Source organism: Malurus melanocephalus, unplaced genomic scaffold (genome assembly GCF_030028575.1).
Source record: "Malurus melanocephalus ecotype Western Australia unplaced genomic scaffold, MMel_1.1 scaffold_255, whole genome shotgun sequence".
NCBI classification, from domain to species: domain Eukaryota; kingdom Metazoa; phylum Chordata; class Aves; order Passeriformes; family Maluridae; genus Malurus; species Malurus melanocephalus.
The window spans coordinates 872051-879912 of record NW_026623487.1 but is presented as its reverse complement, the minus strand read 5'-3'; the positions used below and the strand labels follow the sequence as shown (position 1 = coordinate 879912).

At 39.0% G+C, this 7862-nt stretch overlaps 1 protein-coding gene across 6 annotated transcripts in view; it reads left to right on the top strand.

Moving 5' to 3' along the window:
• The window catches only part of ADCY7 (adenylate cyclase 7), a 57178-nt gene that overhangs the window by 16734 nt on the left and 32582 nt on the right, over positions 1-7862 (top strand). For 3 of the 6 annotated variants that reach the window (XM_057375692.1, XM_057375690.1, XM_057375693.1), the window contains exon 2: positions 1961-2113. The exons of 2 other annotated variants lie outside the window; for them this stretch is intronic. The gene's annotated coding sequence lies outside the window, so the exon portion shown is untranslated. Of the gene's footprint in view, positions 1-470; positions 517-1960; positions 2114-7862 lie in introns of those variants that run through there. One more of the 6 variants, XM_057375694.1, reaches the window with a different exon arrangement.

The following is a 7862-nucleotide window of genomic DNA, read 5'->3' as shown; positions in this document are numbered from 1 at the left end:
AAAAGACGGTAAAGCGAATCTGTGCTGCAGGTGCAGCATTGATCCAGCAGCTCAATAGCACACAAGTAGCAATTTGGGAGGTGTGAAAAGCAGCTGCTGCTGGAGCAGCAAGGTGCAGGGCTCATAATGTGACTGGTTAAATGTTCTTCAGTCAGAATGAAAGCGCCCCACAAGCTGTTGCTAGGGAAATAGGCGCCTGTGGTTAGCGCTGAGTGCAGAGAGCCTTGTCTGTCTTGCAGATCAGAAATCGGCTCCGAGTACTCTGTGTATCRCTTTACTGCCGGAAACTTGGTGCTTATCAGCAGACTGCTCTCTGCGCCTGTGATGAACTTCAGTTACAGAGAGAATCTTTTTCTTTTTTTTAACTCTCTTCCCTTTACATTATGATGCAAAATATTTCTCCTGTCTATTATCTTTGTTCGTAACGTCTGTGTAGGACAGGAAGTGTAATGTCCCCAGGAGCTGATCCTGAGGACACTTCTAGGGAGCAGGACCTTCATCCCTCTGCAKCTAAAGGTAATCTTACATACAGCACTTTATCAAGGGCTCTGGCCAAAATTACGGTTGAAGGCACAGTTTTTATAAAGAAACAAAATTGAAAGCCAGTGAAACTTCATCAACTTGGTATAGTCATATGTARTCATATATTACATTAATTCTTTAAATTGTGCTGTAATTCTCTAACACGTGTTGYAAGTRTGAATTACTACAACCTAGACACCTTCATAAACAGGATGATTAAAAAAAAMMCMAAMWSTSWYAKWKTWTWTTYKMAAARASAYWWTGATATTTCTGGGACATCTATTAGTATGCTCCTCATGTGCTTCTCTCCAGATGACACTGGTYCATTTCAAAGGAATGCAGGGAGTCTCATGAATATCAGAGACTCATCCTTAATACGTAATACAGTGAAAGTAAAGCAGCAGTTTATTCAGGCATTCCGAATTGCACATGTATCAGGTTTAACAAAGCCTTATTTTTATCTGCTTTTACGCATGCACAAACACAGCAGATTTGTATCTGCCTTTTCAGATGAACTCTGTGAGATATCTTGCGGTTTTTCTTCTCATCTCTCTTCAAGGCTGCCAAAAGCCTTTGTCAGGGTTTTGACTTTTTCATAARAATCTTTTCCAGTTTTCAGCCAACTTTTATGAATGCTGATGCATGTAGGGCTTGGCTAYGTACAGATAACTCCTGGCCCAAATCTAATGGAAATGGCCATAGCTGTCCCAGGGCTTAGGTRTGAGCTGGACATTTAACCCACCGTGATAGAGTCAAGTGCCTGTTTTGAATGGTGTTGCAAGTAGTTTGTCATATTTTAGCAAAAAAATTAACAGAAAATAACAATAGATTTACTTTAACTCTTGGTGTGGTAAAAAAACTCTGGAATTACAAGGTCCAGGGAGGGAATGTTTAGTTGGTGTGTTTTTTTGTTTATTTTTTTTCAGCTATTTTCCTGCCATATTGTATATTTGCTGGTCTATTTTAAGCTGTTTTGAATTATATATTTTTAATTTACATTACCTTTATTGGAGTGTTTTTGTTTCTTTTAATTGCTGACTTTTGATCTTGTGTATAACAAAACTTACTCAAAAACTTAGGGCTTTCATTATCTATAATGCTGTGAAATTTAGTAAAACATTCTTATCCTATTTTTAGCAAGAGTGCCATGCAGGCCTTGCTTGAAGTGAGCATAAAGACAATGCCTCTCATCAGTCTTGAGCATTCTCCTCAGACATTTCCATCTATGATTAAGTGTTTCAATCAAGTTATATTCAYGCTGCAGCATGTCACAGTTTAGTTAAGTACTTTTTCTTCTACTGATTGTCTGGGTAAAGGTTCATAATAAGTATGATGGAGATTGAGTAGATTTTTCTTTCTTGAACTATGAGGGGAAGACATACAGCATTGTTAATGCCTACAGTGATCCTTGGAGTAAAGATTCCCTGTCTTGTTGCAGGTTCTTGTGTGTGATACATCAAAAGATTTAGTGASAAGGATTACCCCTGAGTGGGCTGCACTCACTCTCCTGCAGGAATTAAAAAATGACCAAAAAGACCATGGTGGAGTGGAGAAATACAGCTTTTGCCAATGAATCCTGTGGCCTGTAATGGTAAGCAAACAACAAGCATGTGTTATCAGTGGTCCAAATAAATAAAGGCCTGGAGTAATCTGCCATGCACAGCTGAGCACTGCAGCCCAGGTGGAAAGTGCTTTCTGTGTGCTGCTGTGTTGGTTTAATGCCTGGCCTGGGGGCTGGCCGGGTGCTGAGCAGTGTAACCATCACTCGGGTGATGTCTCACTAATTTGGAGGGTTCTTCTGTGGACCTGGCATGCCTCTGAGGCAGTAACTGCACAGCTCTTTWGAGAAGTGACTTTTGCCACATCCTGAAGATTTGCTGTGTCTGTGSTATTATTTCAGCTTTGGGATTAACTAGTTCTGCTTTAGTACTCGTTAATTTGCCTTAGTATCAGCAAATCCAAAGGATAAAGCTGCTTCAGGAGAATTTAATTTAAAAGTGTCTGCTTTGTTTTTGCTGTGCCATGTGAGATATCCATGTTTCTCCAGGTGAGTCAGTGCTTTGCATGGTGCAAGTTTCCAGTGGCCTGTTTGACAGGAGCTGGGAGCAGTTTGACAGGGCTKGCTGTCAAATAAAGCTTTGAAAGTGGTGAGATGAAAGATAAGACTAAGCAAGAAGAGTGATAGTGATTAGATCTGTGTTCAGACATCTTAGTAGACAATCTTAAATTTAGTGTGGAAGAAAGATTCCATGAGGCATTTGGTTGTACTGGAAAGCTCTCAATCCTTCTGCAAGGCTCCCTCTTTGTAACCCAAAGGAGTGCACTCAGGCACTCARTCACTTTTGGCTCCTGTGGCCCTTTGGATCAATGAAAACCATGTATACAACTCCTAACAGTTTTCTRGTGTGTTTTGCTATCAAGTGAGACTGAAAATAGAAGATTACTGAGGTTCGCAGCCCTTTATCTTTGTTTTATTTCAGAACGACTTCACAAAGGACCTTTCCTAAACCTGGTATTACATTTTGGAAAACTCTTGAAAAATAATTGTGGGTGTTTGACAGCCTTGTGTCCTGAGGTAGGGTATGACTCTGGAAACAGTGCTTACATCAGAAATGTCTATCTCCTTGGTGGTGTTTTTAATATCTAATCTGCAAGGGAGGGAACTTCCTTATTGCAAGTGTTAGTTTTAGCTTTTTGGCTGTGAAGTAGGGATGTGGTGGTGTAACAAATGTTGCATGGTTAAGTTTGAGGAACATTAAAATTCCCCTGTAATAACTAGCATAGAGAAATAAGATTTTTAAAGCAGGTGTTTGATAGGACTTACCCTTGAAGTACTGGTCATTAAATATAGGGGGGAATTTGATTTAATCTGTCCCCTTACCTTCCCCTTGTCTCATAAATAGTATGAGGGCTTGACTTTCATAAAGGGCATTTTATACATCAACAAAAATATTTGTGCTTCAGTAGTACCCTGCAGTGAACTGCTTCAGGTACTCAAACACAATCATGTTCTTTCTGTGTGCATCTTCTGGCCTTGGGCTGAGTTTTATTTCCAAAGATTGTTTTGGGAAGAGTTGAAGGGACAAAAGAAAGTCTAGGAAACTGAAGTTGTTGTTGATGTTAATGTATTGGTTAAATTTCACATGCTAGTTTGTATTTCTAKTCACTTCAGTGGAATGGGAGAATTTTAGGTAGGAGAGGGAGGAGCCTCCTTCACTGTTTTGMTGGTTTTCGATGGACTCAACTGAAATAGGAAGTGATTTCTTATCTTAGTGGGGGCAGGTTTTATCTTCTTCCTGCCTTGTCCTGTGCTATATTGTCATTGCACCTGCTCTGTGCAAATACATTATTTACCCTAGAGGTCGGAAAGAGTAATTTCTGTGTTGAACTGTGCATTCCCCTTAAATAACTGTGTGAGACAGGAAAAAAAGGAGAGCAATGTGTAATGCCCATTGCATCTTGTTCACAGTGATTRTTTTTTCTTAATTTTTTTTCTTTTTCTTTGCACATCTGTTGTTGTATCTAGTCACAGAAGGGYCCAGTTACACTCTTTTACTCTGGCTCTGTCACATTTGTGTGTTTTGACTGCTTTACTGAAATAGATTATTTGATGCGTACTCAAAACATTGCAATTCARGTGACAGAGATTTCATTCTAGAGTGTAATGAATCATATTGACCTTACAGAACTTGTCAGCCTGAACTATTTTGTTTGCTGTTTGCTCTAGTTCTGTAACCTAAACGAGATAGTGCCTGATAAAAAMCCCCAACTTGACAGTTCAGGCACATTTTGTAGATTTTTGTTTTATTGTTGATTTCAGTGAAGGCTGAGTATTACCTAGTGTGATCCGCTTTTATTTCCCCCTAAAAAATCAGATCTGAAAATTTCCAGGGTTTTAATCTCTGTGAAAATCAGTTTTATTCACATAGAAATTGTTGGGGCTTACACACACAGAGATTCTGTCCCTGTTCCTGTCTTAGATGAAAATGTTTTTCCCCATAGTKTTGAAATTTTATGTTCCGTGTTTCAGGGGTTTTCCCTGCGGTTTATATAGCTCAATATTGCARGTTTTAGTACTTTTAATAACTGCACAAGCATTCTGCTTTTGATATGATGAAACTGAACTTACACTGAAAAGCTATCCTGGCTTCTGAGGACACTGTGTTCAAAGACATGAATTTTAAATAGTTGTGAAAACTGAAAGTGTAAGAGGAATATTGACTTTTGCAGTGGTAAGTTCAATTTTAAATCAGCTAAAGTCAGAAAAATCTATCTGTCGGATGTGACAGGGTGTCGGGARGTCAAGAAATAATCACACACCTTGGTTTTCAAAGATGCAAAGCACAGCTCAATTCTCTTCTGGTGTGATGTATCTTTTTACACCCTGGAGTTTGCTGCTTATGAAAACCAGTGTTACGAAAGGCCTGCTTCCTCCCCTGCCCTGCTGAGCCAGACCCAGCACTTAATTATAAGGCTAAATAGATATGTTGGTTGAACCATTATGTGTTTTCACAATAAAAAGTATCTCAGAACAGTAGTAAACTCTCCCATATAGTTCAGTTGCATCAGTCTGGTTATATGAGCTCTTCTTTCTTTCTCACTGACTTAGTTTGTGAGCACATCTTAAACTACCAATCAGTTTTCTGAAGCATATTCTGTCACCATTTTCTGTCCTAAATGGACCAGTAGCACAGAGGTTTCTTTCTGTGACTGTAGTCTCTTTCCTCAAAGCACATCCTGTAATAATAGTGGTATTTAAAAATGAGCAGCAAATAACCTGCCCCCAGCTTTAGCAGTGGTATCCTTGATATTCTTTTTCTTAGGCTGTGGCCCTCTGAGAAGTTGTGAGTCAGTTTAAGAGCTCATTGCTGTGCTTGCTTTCCTACTTGGGGGGTTTGCTTTTCCTTTCTAAACTCGGGGCCAGCTCTGGAGCTCATCTGTACCCCTGCTACCTGATGCACTGCCCCACCCTGCCAAAATTGCCTTTCTGTTGCTGTATGTGGTGAATGAACTCTTCAGAGAACCCAGCAGGAGCTGGGTGCAGGCACCTGGCCCAGGACAAGGGCTCTGAGTGGTGACACCTTCTCTGGCTCTTGGACTCAGCTGCTYRTGAAACCACAGCCTCTGTTAYTTCACATCTTCCATTTCTACAAGAGACTGAAAAACTTTTTCCAAATTAAACAACTTGTTATTTATTCCTACTTTAAAAATTATTGTAGAACAAACATTGTGAGAAGAAGCAATCTACTGAAATGAGAATGTGAATTAAAAATGTTTGGTTTCAGTACTTTCTTTGCAATATATTTGGCACTATCATTGCTGTGGATTTCAATGTTCAGGGGCAAGGCGTAAGTGATGTAGTGTTGCTGATTGCTCTGACAGGTTGTGGAGTATTTTTTTTTTCAAATGACAGACTACTTTTTGTATTGATTTGGTGTTTTAATGTAAAAAATACACAGTTCTGAGTGCTGACGTGTTGCAGTGGGTATATTCACTTTTTGTGAGACAATAGAAGTTTAAGTAAGATTTTTTTTCTTCTGTATTGCAGAAGGAGCTCTTCAGAAATTAAATGTAATTAGGGAAGGTGAAATTTCACATAACAAACTTCAAAATGTGTATAAGAAAAGGTTCCCCTTTGTAAAGAAACTCACTGCTAGCAGACAGATCATTAAAACACACCTGTTCTCCACTCAGTACTTTTGTATGAATAGGAGAAACTAAGGTGGCTGCAGGCTAGCATTTGAAAGCAAAGTCTAAGAGGAAGAAGTGTTGTCTTTAACATGAATAGTATTTCCTGTGGTGTATGTTTGGATTGCTAAAGTTCATTTCCTAGACTGAATTAGTAGTGGAGTCTACTAGGCTGGAGATTATTTTTGCTTGAGATTCATAAYTCACCTACTAATCTCCTTCAATTATTCTACTGCATGTATATAGATTCCTGGTTGCCTTTTAATATCTGCTAATGGGTAATTACAGTCAGCAATCATTCTTGTCATGGAAATTGCTAAAGTAATTTCAGAAACACTGTTGTTGTTTGTGTGAAACAAAAGATGGAATGGAAATCAAAACTGTACTGTCTGTCTGGTGCTGTAGTAGTTAAAGATGAAAAAAAACGGTTCTGCTTGCTTTTATATAGAAGTTATTGAGAGGAATAAGGCAATTTGTATYGATTCACTTGGTTCTTGCTATTAGGGTTTGTTTTAATATTTCAAGGTGAGACTGSTCTTTGGTGACAAGACAGCTCTGGGTGATCAAGGCTTGAGTTCTTGACAAATGAACAACTAAGAGAAAAAAACCTTTAATAAATTATCCAGCTGGTTACTGTGCTCTGTTCGCTTGTGAATACATCAGAAGCTTTGAAATGAAAACCAGAAAACCAGAACTGCGCACTTGGATTCTGTTTGGAAAGACTTACCTTGGTCAGGAGCTGAGTGAATTATTCTCCCAAGAGAGGGGAAGTAGGATGTGATCAGTGGCTGTCTGCACATTGGGGTGTGTGAGTGAGAGTGTGGGCAGGAGGGTGCAGGTTCTCCAGACCCATTCCTCTGCCTGTGGCTGAGCACCTGGAMACTGTTCATGCTCTGCAGATGCAGAGAAAAAAAGGAAGGCCATCCCAGGAGCTGTTTTGTTCTTATCAGTCTGACTTTTGCATCAGATGGTACATGCAAATGGTATGAGTGCCAGAGTCGTTTTTTGAAGTGAAAAATTGGAGAACTTTAATTATGATGAAAAACTCAGTAATAACCAGTAGAGGTGAGATATGAAGTGTACCATTAACTATACCTGAAAAAGATGTATCAAAAGAGGTCTTCAGTTTTATTTACATATTATACATATATGCATATTAATATATTAAGATATATGTCACTTTATTCTGGATGTTACTGAATGAAGTGATGCAATTTGGTCTCTTTTTTTTGTGATTATTCCAAGCTTGTGGTATTCTCTGGGCAAGAAGTACTAGTTTCTCATTTTGCAAAGCTACACTTTTTGTCCAGTTTCACTGTTGCTATATCTAGCTTTGCCTGCTTGGTCATTAATAATTGAATGATTGGATACTATGTTTGTGTTTGGCTCTGTTTACCAGACGCAGATTCTCTCAGTATGGTTTCTGAAATTTTTCCTGCTTGTAGTGTGAATGCAGTCTCAAAGTGTGTTTGTGTTTAAGCATTCGCTTTTTGAAAGTAACTGGCTGGGGTTTGGCTTTTCTGAGGGGAAAAAAAGAGTGAGTTTTAGTGGGTTCTTTCTCCCTAGAGCAATGGCCTTGGGCACCATGGTGACAGCAGTCAAGTGGCAGAGAAGCTGTGGTCCTGTTAGCAAGTTTTAATAAGACTTAAAAA